Genomic DNA, 24058 nt, shown 5'->3' on the forward strand with positions numbered 1-24058 from the left:
AGATAGATAGATAGATAGATAAGATATGCAGGCAGGTAGATATAGAGATGTGGAAAGATAGATAATCTCCAGGGATGAGCGCTTGAGAACACGGGATATACAGACGCGCGATGTCACACCGGTGAATCAAAGCAGGCACATGGCCTGGCAGAGAGGACAGAGGGCTGGAGTCCCAGCCCTGCCACTTCCTAGATGTCACCTCACACTGAACTCTGACCTCTCTGGGGCTCGCTTTTCCTCGCTTTTCCTCCTTGTCAATACTTGCCCTCAAGTGTTCCATCAGTTTTGTTGAGAAAAGCAAATGCCGTCACTGAAAATTTAATAGCACCTTAGAAATAGAACTCACGTTAGGATAAATTAAACCATCTGTCGCTGTGATTTCTATTCAAAATTTGAGGGCTCCTGGATTCATTTATATCCACCCGTATATTTCTTATTCTTTGCGAAGAAAAATTAGTGTCCTCAAAACTGTTATGACTCCTAGAGTTGACTTACTTGATCTTAACTGGTGAAAGTGCAATTTAACTTTTCAGCCGCCTTCTGTGACTTTTACGCAGAAAACTTAATCTGGGATGACAACGCAGTGTAAGTTTCGTTTCCCAGAATGATCAGATGTTTTTCAAATTTCACGATTAAGATTGTGATTGGAAATTAATAGTCACATAAATATGTGTTAACGTGAAAATGTTTTTCGAACCTTCCATCACAGGAAATACAAGTATTTTCCATTTAAGTTAAATTTTAAATTATGACATTACAGGTGAAGCTAAAACCTCCTTTGATCACCTCCATGCCTTACCCCACCCCGTCTAAAGAGATATATCCACTCTCACCACTTTGTGTTTCTTTTCAGACATTTTTCTAGGCATTTACGTATTCATATATGGACCTACAAACAATATGTGTTTTTTGTTTGTATTTTTTAACATAATCGATACTATATACCTATGCTGTATATATCCTTTTGCATCCTACAGGTCTCCCCATGGCAGTATTTGAGATAGATCTACCTCTTTTCTTTTTGCCTTATTGCATTATTGTATAGTTTTCCATGATATGAATATGCCAAAGTTAATTGAGCCATTCCCCTACCAATTTACATTTAGGCTATTTAGTGTTTTATATTCTAAAGGATTTTGTAATCCATGTAATCCCTTCAGGTAGTTATAGTTCTAACAAAAATGTGCTTTGCATAGACTAAGAATGCCCAACCCAGGTAGCTCAGTACTTCTGGGCATGATGGTTAGAACTCATCTAAGTCAGTATTGAATGTCTACCAGCATTAATCCAGGAACAAATCCAACAACTAAAAAAAACTAAAGGAAGTGTATGTATGTCGTGGGAAGGGCTGGGGAAGAGTTCCAGAGCAGGGTTTGCACATTCTTCTAGAGTTCAAAGAAGAGGGGAGATTGGGGACGGTGGAGAAAGAGGGGAAGAATTACACACCGGTAAAGATCAGCCTGAAAAAGTGATCCTCTGTAGTCATTCAACCTCTAGTCATACCAATTTTCAATTATACTGTCATATTCCCTTATTATTTTTTACATAAGAATTTTTCTGTCTTGAGTTTGGCCAAATCTTGGAGGCTTCCTGCTGATTCTACAATTAATCCATTCATATTATTTTTAACAGCCCTTGAAGTAAGTCTCTGTTAAAACTTTCCTCAGTTACACAGACGATGTCATTAGAAATCATGAAACGTACCCTCATCGTGTAGAAAAATGGAATCACAGCAAATTAACTGATAACTGGTCGACACAGTGCCAGCATGCCTCCCTCCACGGGGTAGCTCTGATGCTGTGCAAGCCTCTTGACCTCTCTGAGCCTCAGTCTTCTCATCTGTAAAATGAGGGAGTTGAAACCCCTCATGGAGCCAGTAGATAAGGTTAATTGAGTGAGGCTTTGAGGTAGGGGGCAGTCTTCAGGGCCTGCTAATTGTTGACATTCTAGAATTCAGACTCAGTAATACCAGAATCCAGCTTTTTCAGAAAAGAAGCTGGTAATCTAGTTTCCATGAGAAATCTCTCAATTTCTAAATGTTAGGAAAAAGGAACAAACTCTGTATAAGTGAGAGCTAAATGTAGTCTTTGGGACATAATATTTATCATCTTTGTGCTGCATAGTTAAGGACATATTTTGCTCTAAATTCCTGTGATTTTATGTTAGCATTTCTCAAAGAAATAGGAGTGCTGTTCACCCCTTATTCTGAGTTCAGGCGGGGTGGAACTGTCCACCCACACAATTTGCTCTGAAGAGCCCTGAGTAAAATCCCTCGGCGTCTTGCCTGCAGGCATTCAGTTCCAGGCCTGGCTGTTCAGCACATCCCCAGGTTTTATAGCTATTACCAGGCCCAGCTCATCAACTTGAAACTGGGAGGCACTGTGCTGTTGCCTCAGGCAACAGGTCTGGGAGAAGAGTGAGAGGGAAAGCTCCTTCTCTGATATCTAGAGAAGGTGAGATTCATGGTTTGAGATATCATGGTTTATCCTTCCTTTTTTTGCCTTAAAATTCCAGACAAGGCAGAAATCAAGTATCAGGAGCTGAATAACAGCTGCATTTAGGGAGGAGGCTTCTCAACTGATTTGGTTTTTAAATCTAAAAAAAAAAAAATTAAGTTGAATTAAGAAACATTTCAAACAAACAGAAAGTAATGTAACAGACTCCAATTTATCCACCCCTGAGATTAAGCAAGTATTAATAAGTTTTGACCTGTTTGTTCTCACATCTCTCCCCTTAGGAAAATAACAGATAAATACAGAAAGTCCTAAACACATCCTTTGCCTCCTCTTCCGTGCATGGTTTTATATTTATACTCTATGGATATGTGTGTACGTGTGTGTGTGTGTGTGTTAGTTACCATAAAAAATAAATATTGTTTTGTGGTCCTTCAAATGTAATAAATGGTTTCACATGATACATACCTATTGGAGCTTGCTTGTATCAGTCAGTATGATGTTTTTGGATTTTATCCATGTTGATACATAGAGATGCGATTTGTTTATATACATATAGATGTGAGAGCTGCCACATAGTATCCAGTTACATAAATAAAGCAGTTTATTTTTCCATCTGCCTAAACGCAGCGAATTTGTTTCCATGCTTTCAGCTTACAGAGTTGGAATTTATATCTTTGTATATGTACCATCGTGACAACTAGATTTTGAATTCCTACGTGGAATTCAAAGAGGGTTATAAGAGAAAACGTATTTTAAATTTTTTAGGAATTGTCAAATTGACTCCAAAAGGATTGTACCAACGTCGTGCCAGAGTACCTGTTTCCCTATATCCTCAGCAAAACTTGGTGTGCTTAGATGTTAATGGGTGTGAAATAGGATCGTGTTTTGACTACTGAGTTTAGGAATCTTAGCATATTTTGATTGACAGTCTATAGTTCTCTCCGAGTGAATTGCGTGAACAAGTCTTTGCATATTTATCTTTTGTGGCCTTTGCCTTTTTGTTGCTAATGAATGAGAAGCTATTTATATATTTGGGTACTGAAATTTCGCTATGTGCAGTAAATATTTCATTCCAATCTTTGGTTTATCTTTTCATTTAGTTATTGGTACCTTAATGTATAATTTTTTTCACTATAATCTCAAACTTATCCATCTTTTCCTTGATTTTGTGTTTTGCGTCTTGTTGAAGAGATCCTTTCCTTCCCTGGGATTGTAAAAATGTTCTCCTACGTTTAAAAAAAATTACAGTTTAATTCTTTTACATTTAAGACTCATAATCCTGGAACTGTTTTCTACTTCTGGGATTATAATTTTATCTTTTTCCATATAGAAAATGAATTGTCCCAACATTATTTATTAAATAGTCCATCCTTTCTCTCACTGTTTTTCAGTGTTACATCTGCAAACATGTGTACCAAGAACTCATTCATGTATGATCTGTTTGTATTCTTACATGAGTCTGTTTATTCAGGGCTTTAATTTCTCCCAGCGTTTTAGAGTTTTCTGTTTTTTTGATTTCTAAGTATTTGACATTTTTTAGTGCTATTATATTAGAAATGGTATATACTTTTTAAATTTTATAGTTTAACTGGTAAAGATACAGCAAAACATAGTTGAGTTTGTTTTGGCTTTGATCAAGCAACTTTGAATAGTTCAAATGCATTTAAGGCTAAAAAGTTTTCCCCAAAACACTGTATTAGCTGCATCGTACAAATTTTAATATCATTAAGTTCAAAATCTTTTCTAATTTTTTCCTTTGTCTTAGTGGTTATTTAACTGTTTATTTCTTAATTTCCAAACGTACAGAAATTTTCTAGTTATTTTTTTCACTGAATTGTGGTAGAGGTGATATATTTTTTTCTCTTTTATTTTTATTATTTTTTTAATTTTTATTTTTATTTTGAGATGATATTTTGACTTCAAAGATTTCTACGTGTGTCAATTAGGTCAAGATTTTTTATCATGTTATTAAAATTGTGATACAGGTGCACATGTGTTTTTTATAAAGCCTACTCAGTGGATATTTAACCTGAGATTCTCTCTTTTTCATCAGATCTTGAACATTCTCAGACATTCCTTTTTTATATTTCTCCTTCCTCACTCTGTCTCTACTCCTGGCATTATCAGGATGCTAGCTGGGCCTTCTCATTTCTTCCTCCAGTTGTCCTTCCTTCTCATGTCAGATAACCTTTCCTGTGCCACTCAGCTCCGCTTGGCCTCTCCTTGCTCCTGGGCTCTGGGCACTTTCTCCCCCAGTGGCCAGCTTGGCCACAGACTTCACACAGGCACAGCCTCGTGTTCCTTGAGACTCTCTTCCACGTCTTCCTGTTGCACCCCGGAAGTGCAGGGCATTAGCACCTGCAGGGCAAATCTCTGACCAGTGGGAGATGGAAGCCATTGGATAAATTCTTCTCTTCTGCCCCCAGAAGAACGGTCCTAAAGTGCAGAGGTTCTCACAGCCTCTCCAGGAGACCCATCATCAGTTGTATTTGAGACCAAATTGTAACGTATTGAGCTTTTGTTTCACATGCTGCTCCCTCCATGCTGTATCCTGTGACGTGTCCTCACATCCATCTTTCAAAGTTTAATTCTCTCTCCTGCTGTTTGTAATGTTCAGTAGATTTTCAATCTACTATAACTTTCCATAATGGAAAAGAACTCTGGAACCATTCAACAATGGCTATAACCCCAGGTCTATTAACTACCAGCTTTTTGAAAATTTTTGTCTTGGTTTCCTCATCTTAAACTGGAAGTAAGAGACTCACCTCAGGATTTTATGAGGATCAAATGATTTAGCACATAAAACACATACTTTACCATGCCTGTCACATAGTAATCATCCAATAAATGTTAAATGTGATTATTTTTATTCATTAAATTTTAATTTCAGTGACTATTCGTATTTCTAGATGTTCTTTCTGGAGTCTAAGTCTGTCTGGGGTTTTCTGACTTGTTAGAGTTTGGTTTTTTTGGTCTTTTTTGTAGGGGTTTTCCCCTCTTTTTTATGACTTTAGTCATTTTGCACTTATTTGTATTATCTTTCTGATTCTTTTTGTATGATTTCAAGATTTGGGAGTCTATCTTGTTTCTTCAGTCTGTTGACTGACTCTCATCCATAGGAAGACTATGTACATGAGAGATTTGGGGAAAATAGCCTTCTCTGTCATCACAGCTTGCTCCCAGATTGGAGCTGTCCTGCCCTGGAAGAAAAAGGAGCGAAGTAGTTCTGAGGCTTCCAGGGGATTTTCGCCACTAAGATGGCCTTAGGTAGTAATGATCTGGGGGGAGGGGTGCACCAAAGGTGTTTCCTTTCCTGTTCTCAGGGTCACCCTCCTCCAGTCCCCTCCTACTACCCACTTCCTCCAAACATGCTAGACTCATATTTGATGAGGTGGGGCAGGGTCAAGACCACACAGCAAAACCGCCAGCTTTGTCTCTCTAACCAGACTAAGGGTCTTCCTCCTTTAGTATTTCTCTGGGGTTTCAGTCCTTGGTATGTTTTCAGGCATTGTCCATGGAAAAACTCTGAATTAAATGCAATTTGTCTTTGTATTTCCCTTATCATTATGGCCGTGTTACCCAGAACAAAGTAATAACTGCTTAGTGTTACCTATGACTAAGATTAACTTTGTTAGATATTACAATTGATTAAGACCCTCAAACCTATAAGTGTATGAGTCTGACAGCCGGGCAGTCTGGTCTGCATATGCCTTGTGGTCCTTCAGCCACGTGCAGTTAACCACACTCATGTCATGGCCTTCAGCCAAAAAGCAGCCATCCACCACGGAGTCAAAGATTTTTCAAACACACGGTGCTCAGAGCATTTTTGCTCTACAAAGTTTATATCCAGCCTCAGTCTAAACTTTTGAATCATAACAGACTTCCACCATAGGTCATTTATTTCACCTCTGTTTTCAGTTTGAGAAAATAAGGAAACCAAAATTATATCAACTTCTTAACGGAGTAGACATGTTACGTTATCAGCCCTACCACCACCACAGCCTTGAACTTAACCTCTCAGAGTTGTCCTCATCTCTAAAAATCTGATAAGAAAGCATCTTACCCCAAGTTCTACTTCATCCCACAAGATCTAATCATTGGCTCTTGTCTTCTCTAAACACCCGTGTCGGTCTTCCCATTCCTCCTGGCGTTCTTTCGGTAACCGCCAATTAAGACCTCTGGCTTCAGGTACATTTTCTAGCCAAGACTGAATTAAATTATATCAGCTTTATAATTTTCCACTTAACTCACTTTCATAAGTTCAGATAAACAAACATCTATGTCCACGTCATCCAACAGAAATATACTGTGAGCCATAACTAGGAGCCACATATGTAATTTAAAATTTTCCAGTAGACACATTAAAAAAGAAAAAGCAACAGGTGCAATTAACTTTAACAGATTTTATTTATTCTAAAGATCCATAACAGTATTGTTGCAACATGTAATCACTATTAAAAACATTAATGGATATTTACAATCCTTTTTTCATATTAAGTTTGCAAAATCTGGTGCCTATTTTGCATTTTTAGAACCTTTCAATCTAACTACATTTCAAGTGTCTATGGCCACATGTGGCCACCATTCTGGACAGCAAAGATCTAGGTAAATGGCATCCAGATATGAGAGAGGGTTACAGTCCATAAGGACTTACCTCTGGATGGAACACATTTTGTTTATTTACCATAAGAAATAAACATGTGGCAAAATGATAAACTTTAATTAAAGACAATAAATCAGCATGGGTTGTGCCTGAATATCCATGCAGCTTTTTCTCCAGAAAATTAAGATAGTTGGCCTTGACTACAATGCTTAAAGCAATACAAATTACCACTCGTACAAATTTAATTATAGTGATCCATTATCAAAATATGAGTAAGTTATGTGCATAAAGAATTGAAGAAACATCACAAAAACAGCAAACACTTGGCCAAAGAAATAGAGAAGATGAGAAATACATTGAACACCATCATGCCACGCCTAGCCTTTCGTCTAGACTAAACTGTCACTAGACTTCAGCCAGGTAACAGGGTGTTACCCTGAACAAGTTGCTTCCAAAAGCAAACTAGCTTTCCTACCTGAAAATGATGGTGCTGTATCTGTTACAGGTTAAGTGCTCAGTACAGTTTTTAGTACAAAATAAGTACCCAGCTTTTATATTCTAGCTACAGTCAATTTGTTATCGTTAATAAAAGCAGGAAGGAGAGAATAGGACAGAGACACAGGCACATGGCAAGGTGCTGGGGATAAACCAAACAGCCTGACTCCCTGGCCATGATGGATTTGGGGTTCTAGTGGAATAGGTGAGAGAAACAAGAGCTCAGTAAACAAATGTGCAACTATGGATTTTGGTACCTGCTGGGAGAGAACGGGATGTGGTGATGGAGAAGAAGAGGTTCTACTGTAGCTAGTGGTGGTCGGGACCCGCCTTTCTGAGGGAGCAGCATAGAGGCTAAGGCCTAGGGAAACAGCATGGAGAGTGCCTTGGGAAGCACTGAGGAATATGGTCCAGGACCTCTGGACAGTGAGGAGAGGTGAGACACTTCCAATTTTATGGCTCCTGGGTGGTCAGAGAATAAAACCAAGACCAAGAGAACTTTTTTTTTTAAGGGAGGAAAAAAAGCTGAGTTTATTTACTCACCACCAAGGGAACACACGCGCCTGACGGAATATGCTGAGTACTTTGTTAGAGGTGGACGAGGGATGGGAAGCAGGGAATCAGGGGCCCCAGAGAGGGCCAGCTCATGGCGGTCCTGCTAATTAAGGATGGAAAATTGCTTTCAGAATAGGGTGGGGTAAGTCCACAGGCCTGTATGTAGTTGATCATGGTATGATTTTAGTGTCTGCACTTAACAAGTTTGTATTTTAACAAAAAGGACACAATGCATGTGTTTACGCTACTCGCAGGACAGTTGGTGTATTAGTAATGGATGAGTAACAAATTCACACTGTGGCTTGGTAATGGGCCCACATGTAAAGTGGTGTGATGAAAACCTCCTTCTGCTCCTGTCTCTTCATCTTCTTCTCAATCTCACAGGGACGGGTCTAAATTTGCCAGATGTGGCTGTGAGGAGGTAAAGCTGAGCCAAAGAGTCCCTGTCTCAGCTGACATAGGCCCAGTCCAGGGAAGGCTCTAGGCCAAAGAAGGATGAAACCCAGTTAAGGACCTGGAGACCTCCTCAATCAAATGACCAGTAACACCAGCCTCCCCTGGGTGTGGGTTAGAAAGACAGAATGTCATGTCGGGCTCCGCCCCAGACCTCCCCAACTGGAATCTGCATTTTAACCAATCCAAGGGATTCCTGGGCATATTATTGTCTGAGAACTGTACCGGCCTTGATAAGGACACCGGAGGGTCCTTCAAACTGTGATGTGATTGGTGCTGGAGTGTTTCAGAAGGATGGTGACATGACCCCTATTTTAAAGATGTATATGGCTGACCCCTGGAGAGGGTTGACTGTTCTGTCCTTGGGAACCCAGCCTATGTAAAGGTGAAGTAACCAAGCAGGAAACAAGTCTTGTTGGTGCTTTCTCTTTGGATTCTGGTGCCTTGAAAATCAGAAAGAGAGGAAGGGAGGAGAACCAGTCTAGACCAGTATAGCAGTCGCTCAGTCTGTCCCTGTTAATTGTACAGTTAATTTGATAATTATTTATGTACAAACAGAGGAAGGTTAAAAATCCAATTCATGAAAAAAAAATCCAGTCCATGGTGTAATGCTCTGTATATACAAGATCAGACTATCAAAAAATATTTCCACATGTCATGGTAGGTATTATGTATGTCTGTATGTGTGTGTACATATAGATATACACACAAATATATTTAAAGAGTAGCTTATATTTTCAGAATTTTTATGTTAATTGTTGTAGGGAGATAATGGCCCCCCCAAAAGTGTAATTTTCAGGGAGACGCAAGAGGGAGGAGATATGGGGATATATGTATATGTATAGCTGATTCACTTTGTTATAAAGCAGAAACTAACACACTATTGTAAAGCAATTATACTCCAATAAAGATGTGAATATATATATATATATATATATATATATATATACATTTTGAACATACATAAAATAGAAATAAAGTTAAGATTTAAATTTTTTTTAAAAAAAGTGTAATTTTCAGAGCTATTTAAAATGTAACCATATAAAAATGTTTTATTTTTCTGACAGTAGTTTTGGGGTAAGTTGGGAATTTTCCATTTTTAATCTTTAAGATTGATGGTTGTTAATTAGATTGTCTCTCTAAATCGGTTTCTTAGAGAAGTGATCCCCATATTTAAAAATAAGTTCAAGTTATTTAGAAACCTTGGGAGGTTTATCATTATGTAGACAAAACAGTCAGGTCACTGGATTTTTTTCCCACCAGTATGTTTTGCTGTTACATGAACTTTTCAAACAAAAAGTTCTACAAAGTGGAAAGTTGAGAAATCTTCAATATTATCCCTTTGAATCAAATGACAAAGGGAAGAGTGTCTGGGAAGAGTCAACAAGGCTAATATTCATTTTCTTTGTTTAACCAGATGATAGGATAATTTTATGCTGTTTATTTATGTATGAAATTGGGAAAGCTGAAGAATTCACATGCTGGCTTTAAAAATAAGAAGTTGTACGGGTAGTGCAAAATTTGGAAAGTGTTTAAAAGTACAAAAAGAAATATAAAAATAAAAATTATCCATAATCATATTGCCCATAGATAATTACTGTTAACATTTTGGTCTATTTCCTTCCAGACTTTTTTTTTCATTCTACTTTTTTTTCACCTAAGAATAGACTGGAAAAAGTTTTCTGAGTCATTAATTATTGCAAATATCATTTTAAATGTCTACAGAGTACTTCATTATAGGTGGTACCGTAACTTATTTCAGTAATGCCCTTCTACTGAATATTTTGGTTATTTCCAATTCTTTAGAAATAATGTTACAATGGAACTCCTTGAAGATAAACATTCACTAAAATTACATTTTAAATAATTTTGTGTGTAGATGGTTTCTTATCAAGTGTCTGATTTTGCGCTTTTCTGAGAGTTAGATGGCAAGGTGATATCATTTCTGATTTACAGATGACGGTCTGATGGAAGAGCATTCATCAAGTCAGTGGAGGGAGTGGATTTAGAATTTGGAGTTATGCTTATTAGGGCTCTTCAGTAGGGCTTTTTACTACCAAAAACATCACAGATAATGGAAAAAGAGTGTCAGATGCCACTTTATCCATCATTTAAATAACTAAGTACTATTTGAGAAAAGATTGATTTTTTTATTTTTTATTTAGTTATTTATTTTTTGGCCACACCACATGGCATGAGGGATCTTAGTTCCCCAACGAGTTATCGAACTCATGCCCCCTGCATTGTGAGCGTGGAGTCTTAAACACTGGACTGCCAGGGAAGTCCCAAGATTGATTTGTTAAATGCTTCAGTTATCCAGAATGAATGATTCCTGACACCGCTATCCTTTTACAATCAAAACACCAACGGAATACCTTTATTTACTGAAGTGTTAATTATCTTACCAATCTAGAAAGGATTTAACCTATTTCCATGTCGCTTTCCCTACTGGACTTCTTGCAGACAGGTGTCTTACCCATCTTTGTGATTCCAGCTCTTGACAGCACACTTAGTATTACTGGTCCTCAATGAATGTTTATAGAACTGGATGTACATTTTATTAAACACTAAAACAAAAAGGTTGATAAAGAATTAACAGATCTTTTGATCCTTTGGCATAAGAATAAAAATAAAGCATTATTTTTCAGATGAATATTTTTTAATATTATAGTCCATTTATAGATATTATAACATATTGGCTATATTTCCTTGATGTACAATATATCCTTGTAGCTTTTTTATTTTATACCTAATAGTTTGCACCTTTCGATCCCCTACCCCTAACATGCCCTTCTCCCCTGCCCTCTTCCCACTAGTAACCACTAGTTTATTCTCTATATCTGTGATCTGTTTATTTTTTGTTATAGTCAATGTTTGTTTTATTTTTTAGATTTCATATATAAGTGATAACATACAGTATTTTGTCTTTCTCTGTCTGACTTATTTCAATAAGCTTAATACCTTCCAGGTCCATCCATGTTATTGCAAATGGCAAAATTTCATTCTTTTTTATGGCTGAGTAGTATTCCATTATATATATATATATATATATATATATATATATATATATATACCACATCTTCTTTATTCATTCATTTGTTGATGGACTCTTAGGTTGCTTCCATATATTGGGTATTGTAAACAATGCTGCTATGCACATTGGGATGCATGTATCTTTTCCAATTAATGTTTTCATTTTCTTTGTCTATATACCCAGGAGTGGAATTGCTGGATCATATAGTGGTTCTATTTTTAGTTTTTTGAGGAGCCTCCATACTGTTTTCCATAGTGGCTGTACCAATTTACATCCCACCAAGAGTGTACAAGGGTTCCCTTTTCTCCACATCCTTGCCAACACTTATTTGTGGTTCAAGAGAAATATTGAATGCTTCATTCATTAAGTCAGCAAGACGATGGGAACAAAGATAAAACCAACACAGCCCCTCCTCCCTCTATGGAATATGTCACCAAGTGAGGGGTTTAGATAAGTATGCAGACAATAGCAATAAAATTATACATGCTGTAACAGGGCAAATATGCAAAAGCGAAATTTAAGTGGAGTTGTGAAGGAAGAATAAAGGTCCGCAAGTGTACAGAACATCAAACATACAGGCTGTATATAAAGCAAGTGTGTGATGGCAATGGAGCCAGAAAGTAGTAAGATTTCGGTGGCTTAAACACATAGCTTCTCCTCAAAGTAGAGTACGAAAAATAAGGTTGGAATGAGTGCAGAAAGCAGCTCATAGAGTTACCAGTGGTATTTTCACCTTCTAGCCTCTGCCTCAGCTGGAGCTCTTGTCAGCGTTCGGCAGCTGTGCCCGCAAGGTTTACGCACATGGACTGGATTCTCCTTATTTTGCTCTCTTAGGCAAAAGCAGGTTCCACAGTCCCTTCCAAAAAGTGATAAAAACTAAGAACAGGGACGTCCCTGGCGGTCCAGTGTTTGAGACTATGCCTTCCAGCGCAGGGGGGTGAGGGTTTGATCCCTGGTCGGGGAGCTAAGATCCCACGTGCCTCGTGGCCAAAAAAAACAAAACATAAAACAGAAGCAATATTGTAACAAATTCAATAAAGACTTTAAAAATGGTCCACATCATAAAAAAAATCTTAAAAAAAAAATCTAAGAACAATACTATATCTGAAATCTCATGAGATAAGGTTCCTACTGATTGGAAGCCAGACTATGTGCTCCTGAAGATGCCAACGCTCTCTAGTTGCTGCAGATAAGGCTGGAGAAAGCCAAGAGATTGATTTATCCAGTCCTGCATGTGCCTGGGGCTGTGCCCACAGAACTAGTCAGAGTTTCTGCTCACTGAGACCTGCTGAGACCTCTTGGAGATGAAGCATTCAGAGCCCATGAGACTGGAACAAGCAACATCTCCAGACCCTAAGAGGGCAGTCCTGCAGGTAAGGGCATCTGAGGCTCCCTGCCATCCAATGAGGCAACACTGGGCAGCAGTAAGAACCCCTCATCCCGTGCCAGCAGGAAGACACTGTTGTGACAGTCTGGGGCAAATCACTTGAATTCCAAGACTCTTCATTTCCTCAATCATAAAATGTGGTAATAAAACCTCTCTCTCCTAGCTCCAGAAATAATACAATGGAACACATTTTGCACACAGTAAAAGCATGCTACAAATGCCAAGTAGTATTGAGACAGGAATGAGTTTCAATATCAGGAAAGCAGTAGTCCAAATATGTTTCTTATACTCATTTAATTCTCCTATTATGTTGTGACCTAGTATCAACTTCCTGGAATGTATTAAGGAGTTTCTTATTTTCAAAAATATTATTCAGTGCATTCTTTGCTGCTGGTATTTTCTAATAACATTATTTGGAAACATCAGCAGAAATGGCATCCTCCCTTAGCACTGTCTCCACCAAAAAATGAACAGTTTATTGACTTTACGTCCCATGTAAATACTAATGCTAAAACTCAAGTGATGATTTCATCACTTTTCTGGTGACTTGCCAAATACCTGAACTAAAATACCTGTTAATGACAGGGATAGTCCTGGATAGCATTTCATATTAATAATTTGTTCCTTTCTTATCTTTAAAATATAGGCTTTGGGGCCTGTCTTTAAAAGAAAAGCCATGTAACCAGCTTTGACACACAGCCTCCCTCAAATTCTGTTAATGAGTAATCAGCTGCAACAGGGTAGAAAGTGTAAATTCATTTTGTGCACATCCACTGAGCACCTTAGATGCAATGTATTGTGCTAAGGAAACTCTTGGACTATCTTTCAAACAGAGGATTGATTCTTGAGGAGTTTCCAGATGAAGTTGCTAGAACCAGTTATCAGACCTACAAAAATATTTTTTCTATGTTGCTTTTTTTCCTAACAGTAAAAGTACTATATGTGCCCATTTGTGAACATTCAAGATATATAAGTATAAAAACAAAGCAAGGGCTTCCCTGGTGGCGCGGTGGTTGAGAGTCCGCCTGCCGGTGCAGGGGACGCGGGTTCGTGCCCCGGTCCGGGAGGATCCCACATGCCGCGGAGCGGCTGGGCCCGTGACCCATGGCCGCTGGGCCTGTGCGTCCGGAGCCTGTGCTCCGCAACGGGAGAGGCCGCAACAGTGAGAGGCCCACGTACCACAAAAAAAAAAAAACAAAAAACAAAGCAAAACAAAAAGTACTCCTAACATAAGAACCTAGAGGTAGCCAGTGTTAATATTTTGGTATATTTGTATAAAAATAAGGTCATACAGCATATGGCATTTTGTATCCTGCTTTTTTGACATATTATATTGCTAGTATTTTCTCACATCAATAAATATCCTTTAAAAATTAATGCATACCATTTCATCATGTTTATATGTCATAATTTAACCTAAATTTTTGATGTTATAAACAAAACTATGAAGAATTCTTAACTCTTTATAATTTCTTTTTATAACAGACTCATATATTGATAGAACTATTAATTAGATCAACTGGCATAATGTTTTTCTTTTTTTATACAAGTTCTACTTGTCCAACAATAGACAGTTTAAATACTAAGCAAAAAGAAAACAAAATTATGCCAAATTCTATCATGTAAATGTAACTAGAGTAAACATTTTGATATAAATTCTATCTTATTTTTTAATTTAATCCAAAATATTTGGTATATGATGTGAGCAAAGGATATAAATTTTTTAAATTTCTCCAAACTAGCCAATTTTCCCAACATCATTTCTGCAATAATCTACCAGTCTCCCACTGAATTCTAGTGATCTCAGTTCTGCCCGAAAATGAATATCTTGAATAGAGTCAGGATTTTCTTAGAACACAGATCTGAGAATGAGATACACAGCTAATGGCCACAGATTAAATATGGGGTTTACCAGTTATTCTGCTTGTTAGGGAATAGCCCTGGAGTCAGCCTAGTGTTAGATAGATTTAAAGATGCTCACCTCAGTCAGCCCACCATTTCTCAGTGACCTCCACCCTCACCCTCAGCTGTAAACCTAGAATGAGGTTAGACTCAAAGATCTCCATTAACCCTCCCTATAGCACATCCCACTGGTTTTAGATCATTCTAAGCATTTGGAGAGAATGAGCTATTTCCAATCAATATCAATGAAAATTTTTTTCCTCTCAATTTCACTCTACGTACCCTATCTCCTCATGCCTCTCTCATGCATTTTTATGACCTCCCAGCAGGTGACATTTGGGCCAAGAATCCATTAGATTTTTTTTTAGGTGTCTTGAAGGCCAATCGGGTTTAAACCATGCGTCTAAATTAGAACTAAGTTGATTTCCTTATATCAAGTTGAGCAGTAACTTGATAAACATTATAGTACCTTATAATCCCAGGAGTAGATTATATAATGATTGCATTGTAATCTCATATGCAAATAACAGTGCAGAGAAAAACAGAATTGAAATAAAGAAAAGACCTGAAAACTCACGATTTTGTAAAAGAGGAAAATGGAAATTTTGACCTGCACCTACTGAAACACAGTATCAATCAGACCCCCCTTGAATCATCACACATAGGATTCAAGAACTTTTCTTTAAGCAAGTTAACATGAATGCAATGTATTTAGCATTTTCTGATGTAAAACCAGGAGACTAATACCAATTACTCTCAACATCCACCCACTAACATACTGTAAATGATTTACTTGGGAGTCTATTTCAGTAAAGTTCACTTTCAGAAAGTAGCAGTCAGAAAAACTTCGCTAAAGCCAGACTTGTTTTTACATGTGAAAATGCTGTGCTTTCTCATTTGAATAAATCACTGAATTGGTCTAAATAGAGTGGGTTCTTCATTGTTATTATAAGCTTTTCTTGGCCTAGAGTTTTCCTGTTTATTCACTATGAAGAAGGATGGTGCTTTTTGTTTCTAAAATTAGAGTGGTAGGGCTTCCCTGGTGGCGCAGTGGTTGAGAGTCCGCCTGCCGATGCAGGGGACACGGGTTCGTGCCCCGGTCCGGGAAGGTCCCACATGCCGCGGAGTGGCTGGGCCCGTGGGCCATGGCCGCTGAGCCTGCGTGTCTGGAGCCTGTGCTCCGCAACGGGAGAGGCCACAGCAGCGAGAGGCCCGCGTACCGCAAAAAAATAAGTAAATAAATAAAATCAGAGTGGTAGTTCTAACAGTAAGCAAATTGAAGATGATCGTGTTCATCAAAACCACCACAGTGAACCACGACCCCAGGAGATGACCTCCAACTGTCCATCTGTGGGGCCTTGTAGAGAAATACAAGCGTTCATAGCTATGCGTTAGAATAAAATTAAGAGACTGTTAATTCCAATCACAGTTTCTCCCTTAACACTGAATTCATCATTTTTAATCGGAGGCCCCTTTTCTCATGTAAAACTTTTCCACAGACCCAAACTTGTTTGAGATGATAGAAACTCAATCATTATATAACTCAGTCCACCAACAACTAGTTGTCTGGCCTTGGCTAAGTTGTTGAGGTTTATTTTCCTCATCTATAAAATGGGAATAATAATACAAACCTATAGGTTCCTATATATGACGATGATTAAATAAGACAAAGTCTATAAATGTTTAACACCATGGCTGGCATGTTGGGAGCTCAGTACGTGTTCATGGCAGTGGGCGGTGGTATTGGGCAGTCTTCGACCAAGTCAGCATATGGTTTTTACTTACTAGAACCCAGCAGTCAAACTCCTTTAGTTTACTTTACAATCTCTTGTGGCATACTGAGAGGACTATTGAGCTGCTCATTTTTAAAAATGAGATCCTGGTTATATCACAAGGTATTTGTTTCAATTTTTAAATTTCAGTTTACCAAGAGGAATAAAAATAAATTAGAATTGTTCCTAATGACATTGTACTCATAGGCATTGGATTTATGAAAGATGTGACTTTCAAGCAGATGTAAAGTAATTTCTAAGTAGATTGATTCTTAAGGGTTATGCATTTCCAAAGGGAGGAGAGTGGTTTGGTTTGCTTGCTTGCTTTGCCATTTTTTTAAGAATTGGAATTGTATAGATAAACATCTTGAATTTTTCTCCTTAAAATAACCATTTGGGGCAAATGAGCCCAGAATAACAGTGACCAGCATAAGGACAGGGTGAATCTGGGGAATTTCTCAGAAGCCAGAGGCCAGAAACATCTGAATGTTCCAACCAGAGACCAGAGCAAAGTAGTTCGTGGGAATGAGGGAGATGTAAATCAGAGGGGCTTTTTTTTTTTTTTTGCGGTACGCGGGCCTCTCGCTGTTGTGGCCTCTCCCGTTGCGGAGCACAGGCTCCGGACGCACAGGCTCAGCGGCCATGGCTCACGGGCCCAGCCGCTCCGCGGCACGTGGGATCTTCCCGGACCGGGGCACGAACCCGTGTCCCCTGCATCGGCAGGTGGACCCTCAACCACTGCGCCACCAGGGAAGCCCCAGAGGGCTCTTTAATTAGGTCAAACCAGGTAGAAGATTGACTCAAACTTGGTGGTTATCAACCTTGGCCAGAAGGACCCAAACTAAGGGGAGACAGTATGTCCAAAGCCAACAGACAGACAGATGGAAATCAGGCAACACCCGAAAACAGAGTGCAGTGGACATCTGCTCTTCTTTCCTGACCACTCTCCTTTCTTCCTTCTGGGGGTGGCACGTTGATTTTGCTTTAGGGAACTATCCTCCCTTCGCTGCTCGACAGTCCCTGAGCGAGGGGTTGGCACATGACCTGGGCTGAGCCAGTAAAGTGCCCTCTCCCAGGAATTTGAATTTTCAGCTGAAAGGGCAGGGAGCTTATTCATCCTGACAGCAGCGCCCAGAAAAACTTTCCGTTCGTTTTTGTACCTTGATCCTCACCACAGCCCTGAGGCTGGTCTTTTCTGAGGCCTGTTTGTTTAACTTTTCTTCAACTTCTGTGTGCTGCCCCATGTCATTCCAGCAAATTCCTCTTTTATCGTTGAGTTAGCCTAAATAATTTCTGTTGCTTGCCACCAAAGAACTCAGGAATCCAGACACCAGTCTGGCCAGCAGAACTGGTGGGTCAGCAACCTTCTACCCCAGTCAAGGAGCCTCTTATATTAACATGTGAGGAGAGTTACCCTCAGCAGCAACAAATTCAGGCCAGCAAGTGCACATGGATGAACTTTTGCGAGGAAACTGATCTGGCGGTTACCCAGGATGGACTGGGAAATGTGAGAACTGAGTTACTGATTAAGCATTGCTTATCACCGAATTATGAAGCACTGTTTTGTATGCATCCAGTATGAGAGCCAGCCCAGGTAAAATCAAGATTGACTCAATCAATCGATAAAAGAAACGGGAACTATTGAAGTATTACCTCTTCCCAAAAGATGTAACTTGGAATTCCAACTACTTGATTTAGCACATTTATCAAGGTAACCTTGTTTGCCAGCTTGGCTTCAGCCCTCAAGGAGTTATGGTCCTTGCTTTTTGTAACAAGAAGGACCTGGTCAACATTTCTGCTGCGCTGCTATATTTTGGTATTCATTTCAAAGTCTATTTTCATTAAATATATCCTTTTACTTTGTAAGGCCTCCCTTTTCTTCTCCACCAGCAATAATATTTTAACTGCTTTAAATAACTTAATTTGAACGTGTTTAAAGTTCATACTCAGAACCAAGCAAACCGAATAGAGCATTTTTACTCTATAAAAAGTCTAATCTTTTTTTTTTCATTAGGCACATTTTGGAAAAATTCTCTCTAAACTTGTGTACACATTCTTGACCCTTACTTTGCATAGCTGACTTGTTTGACTCTTGACATTAGGCTGATTTTTTTTTAAAGAAGTGGATTCAGTCAACCAAATTGTAAAAAAATAAAAAGCTTCTGGCCAAGTGCAAGGTTTAGTTGATGATTGATGAAATGAAGGATGGGTGGCTTGAGCTGATTTGCCGCAAGGCTGTCAGCAATTACCCCACGTAGATAACCAGTGCCTGGTGCTGCTAGTCAGGACACGAAGTACAGATCAAATCTCCAGGTGGACTGGTTAACGTCTAGCCGTCTGAGAAAAAGAGCAACCTGGCAAGCTGTTCCTGCTCTTGACTATCAGGCAGAGCTGTCATTACTACTGGAAAAGCAATGCAAAATGGAGGTTTAAAGTTCATCTTCAACTATAAAAGGAATATATATTTCATTTAATGTGTTATACACTGGATCTCTAACACACATAGCAGGAAAATTAAATAACACATTAATACTAGCAACACAGAGCCAAAATGTAGAGAAAATGAAGAAAATTTAGTTCTTGACAATATTATAAACTTAGGTGCTTCTCAAGGGGACGGAAAATTCTACCTGGAACGACTAGCTAGAAACTACTTGGAGCCACTCCTCTCATTGGTGGCGGTCTCCTCACTTACTAGACATCTTCCAGTTATTTTCACTACACATGGCAAAACGGCAGGTGCCTAGCAGTGCATTTCTTCGATCCTTGTAATCAGCTGACATATTGTCTTTAAAAGTTCAGAGCACCTGACTCAGATAATTGAATAATTCTCCATCTTCTTCAGGAATCAGGGATGCCAGTACCCTTTCAGATGTTGACTTACTAAGTTGCTGAATGGGTTCTTCTGCCAACTGAGAAAATCAGAGGTAGGGTGAGAGTGAGGATGGGGGAAAGATGGTGATGACACTCCTCTAATTGGGGTGAGACTGGTACATCTGGCAATGCTTTTGCAAAAACGGGCTTTGAATGGTGTGACCACGGCAAGAGAAAAGTATGGCAGAAGGGAAGCACCCTGTACAACCCAAATGAGTCTGCATGCTGCTTTGGATATATAGATAGGTAGGTAGATAGATAGATAGATAGATAGAGATATATATGCATATATACATATATGTGGATGATGCTTTTTTGATGAGGAACAGAGATTCTCCCAGTATCTCAAGAAATTGTTCTCTGTAAATATATACACTGAACAGTAAGAAAAACAGGAATGTAGATGGGGGGAGGAACTTTCTTTTTTTATTTTTATTTATTTATTTGTTTGTTTATTTATTGGAGTCTAGTTGCTTTACAATGTTGTGTTAGTTTCTACTGTACAGCAAAGTGAATCATCTATACGTATACATACACCCCCTCTTTGTTGGATTTCCTTCCCAGAGAGGGATCTAAATCTTGAGGCAGGTCTCACGGATAGTGGAAGATGTTTTAGGAATGTGCACTTTTAGTGACCAAGTCACCTCACTGTCCCTTGAACAGTAGTAATTATAGCAACTCCGTAGAAGCTTCTGCTTCTGTTGTTCCTGCCCCAGCTAACTAACCACTTCACCGTCTTCCCTGTGTGTGTTCCAGCTCCCGGTTTCTGCTTACTCAGCTTCCACCTCATGGTTTCTCCTCATTCACATCTTCTCCTGCCAGACTTTCTCCCTTCTGCCTTCTGTGTGCTGTTCTGGGCTTCTGTTCCCATCACCAAGCACCTAATTCCCCACCCCAAGGAGAATCTGATTGGTCCAGCTAATCATTTCATCTTTGCCTTGACATAGCTTTTGGGTCAGGGCAGATCACAGGACAATGGATTCACCCACCTTGGTCCAACCAGCTGTGCCCAAGGACGCGGTCCGTAATAAACTCTCAAACAACAATCCCTATTATTTTGCCTTTATGGGGTCTTATGAGAACAATGTCTCAAAATTACTTCCTTTTAAAAATTAAAGTAAATGTTAGTAACACAGGATATTTATCTGATTGTTCTGCTCCCCCCAAAAAAGTATTTTAAGCCCAAATCTAACAACCTTTCTTTATAGGAATCCTGGTTTCTTTCTCACTAAGTCGTTAAAGGACTTCCGTCTTTTAAAGACGGAAAAGACTTCCGTCTTTTAAAGTCACTTTTAGTATTAGCACTGGATTTTTTTTTTTAAGTATCTGGAGTTAAAAAGTGATAACTATTTGGACATTGTACCCTTTCTCTAGGAGATTTTTAGTCCGATTCTGTTGATAAGCAGATATTTAACACTGAAAAAAGGATCCCAAATAGCCTTTTCAAAGCTCAGCGATCCATTGTGAGACATTGGCTTAACACAAAATACTTTTACATAACCCAAGCCACCAAGAGGGATATCCGGTCAGCTATTTTTAAAGCCTTCTCCCCGACACCATCTCACGTAACAGAGTTACAGCAGTTCACTTAGAAAATTGGCACAGGTTCTGTGATTCATGAAATGAAAACCCAAATGAAATGTTTTTCACTTGTTTAAAGCTGGAACCATTTTCACTTAAATGTGCTACCATACCTGAGAAATAACTTTCTGGTTTAGACACAAATATATGTACACAGAATGTAGTTTTTTGCGTTGCTAGATACATATGGTATTATGTATTGGGTTTACCGGATGAATAATTTTCTAATTAATTAACTCATTCAACAAGTATTTCTAAAGCACTTATTGTGTGCCAGGTGCTGTGTTACAGCTGGGGGCACGAGAGTGAGAAAGGTGGGCCTGCCCTCACAGAGCTTCCCGTCCAGTAGGAGTTAGGCAATTGCAGTGTCATATGATAGGAGGGCAGTGTGGTAGTAGAGGATGCCCGCACACAGAAGAGTGTCCAAGAAGGCTTCCCAAAGAAAGTGATACCCACATTGAGACCTGAAAGATGAGGAAAAGGCAGCCAGGAAGGATGGGAGGGAAGAAGCTTCCAGTAGAGAGAGCAGTCCATGCTGGACTAGGGCTTCCTGTTGGAGGCCCCAAGAGAAGATGAAATTGCCTGGATATAGAGAAGTAGAGTGAGAAAGGAAGGAGGCTGGAGAGGTGGGCAGGGGTCCGTCATGCAGGGTCATGTTAAAGAGTTGGAACTTGGTCGTGAGAGTAATGGGGAACACAGAAACCAGAGATATGATCAGATTTATGCTTTGGAAAGAGCACCCTGGCTGTGGTGTGGAAAAAGAATCAGAGGCATGGTAGTGATCCAGATGAGAGATGGCGGTGGTCCTAGGGAGGATAAGGTCAAGAGCGTAGAGAGAAGCAGGCAGGTCTATGAGTTTTTTGTATCTAATCAATAGAACTTGATGATAGATGGATGTCTTCGGATCTACCCCAAGTCATCATCAAAGCACTGACCTCGAATAAGGACTTGTGCTACACTCATTTTCAAATTAGTGTCAGTGAAGAGTTTGTCTATTTTACTATGTTAGTATGTATTCCTTTTATCAAGTAAGAATTAGTATGTATCCCTTTTATCAAGTAAGAATTAAATAACCCAGAGTTCCAGTTAGCAGCCTTGTAATTGTAAGTAACCTAAAACTCTATTCAAAATGATGTAAACAAGAAAAAGAATTTTTTTGTTCCCATAACTTAAAAATCCAGTGTCAGGAGTGTTTCAGGTGAGGCTGGGTCATGTTTCAGTATCGTGAAAGACCTGGTTTCTTGGGCCCCTGCTTTTTTTATGATGTCTGCTTCCTCCTAAGGTTGCTTTCTGTCATGGTCTCAACAGCATACGTCCCTGTTGTGTTATGTCCACAATGAAGAGGAATCATCTCCACCAGTTATTCCTCCCCTCCAACACCCAAATCAGGAAGTTTCATTTCCCAAAAATCTTCCGGGAAATGTTTTGGAGTCCTATGCTCTAAAGCAATCACAGTTGCCAGGGAGAAGAATGGAAGGGAAAAGAGGAAGGAAGAAGGATGTCAAGCGGAAAGGGGAAAAAAAGCAAATATCCACTACATTCAGCACGTTTCCCTTTGCATCTTAACTACCGTCACTGCTGTAAATGAGTAGAAATATTCACCAAAGAGATTTTGAAATAAATTCTCATCTTTTAGGGCAAAGTATATGCATCTCCCTCCAGAGCTGGAGGCATACTCGACGGAGCCATGCTTCTGCCTCACTGCCACCCTTGTCCACATGCCCCATGACTCTTTCTTACTTTCTCTGCTGGTTGTACAAACATGCCTTGAATATCGTCTTTTGCAGATTCTGACACTCTTTGAAAGCACGGACATAAAATGATGCTTCTCACAGCAGTCTGTTATTCCTGAATAACTAAAATCAAAATACTGCTGCAGTCTAAGTCAGACACATAAATACATAAAGGTATTTTACATTATTATCTAGAAACATACACAGTTTCTTCTTTCAGGTCCAAACATCTTATGGATGAGGGACTTTGTATATTCTCTATATTGAGGCTGAGATATAGTGAATAATTAAAAATAAAATGTATTGATGATTTTCTATTATAAAAGTAACGTATGCTAATGAAAGAAAATGTGCAAAATTCTGAAGATTTAAAAAGAAAAAAGTCAATCATAATTTCACTACTTAAAGTCAATATCATTAATGTTTTTAGTATTTTCCTCGAGCATTTTTATTATGTATAGAATTTTTAAAAACATAGATGTAAGGATATTGTGTGTACAATTCTATGCCCCTTTTTCTCTTGCAAGAATAGACTCCATAAGTAATATTTACATTGTATTGAAAACATTTTTTCAACATTCATGCTTTCTTGACTACTTCTCTCTTAGCAGATTTAGAACCTTTCACATTTTTTTTAATTAATTAATTTATTTACTTTTAGCTGCATTGGGTCTTCCTTGCTGTGCGCGGGTTTTCTCCGGTTGCAGCTAGCGGGGGCTACTCTTGGTTGCGGTGCATGGGATCCTCATTGTGGTGGCTTCTCTTGTTGCGGAGCACGGGCTCTAGGCGTGCAGGCTTCAGTAGTTGTAGCACTCAGGCTCAGTAGTTGTGGCTCGCGGGCTCTAGAGCGCAGGCTCAGTAATTGTGGCGCACGGGCTTATTTGCTCTGTGGCATGTGGGATCCTCCCGGACCAGGGCTCGAACCCGTGTCCCCCGCATTGGCAGGCAGACTCTTAACCACTGCGCCACCAGGGAAGTCCCCTCACATTTTTTTATTACTGTAAATAATGCTGCGTGTAATCATATTTGTATATAAAACTCTGCTTCAGATTTTGGATTATATTCTCTGTATAAGTTCCCAGAAATGGAATTCCGGTATGAAAGGGTGTGAAAGTTTAAAATTCTTGATGTATACAAAGACCCATTTTTTGAATTTGGACTTTATTCCAAAAAAAAAAAAAGGGGGGGGAGTGAGAAAGCAGGAAATATAATC

At 39.0% G+C, this 24058-nt stretch overlaps 1 protein-coding gene across 1 annotated transcript in view; it reads left to right on the forward strand.

The window, feature by feature from the left end:
- The window catches only part of COL4A3 (collagen type IV alpha 3 chain), a 132983-nt gene that overhangs the window by 374 nt on the left and 108551 nt on the right, over positions 1 to 24058 (forward strand). The window lies entirely within an intron of this gene.

This window comes from Phocoena phocoena, chromosome 7 (genome assembly GCF_963924675.1).
Source record: "Phocoena phocoena chromosome 7, mPhoPho1.1, whole genome shotgun sequence".
Classification (NCBI taxonomy): domain Eukaryota; kingdom Metazoa; phylum Chordata; class Mammalia; order Artiodactyla; family Phocoenidae; genus Phocoena; species Phocoena phocoena.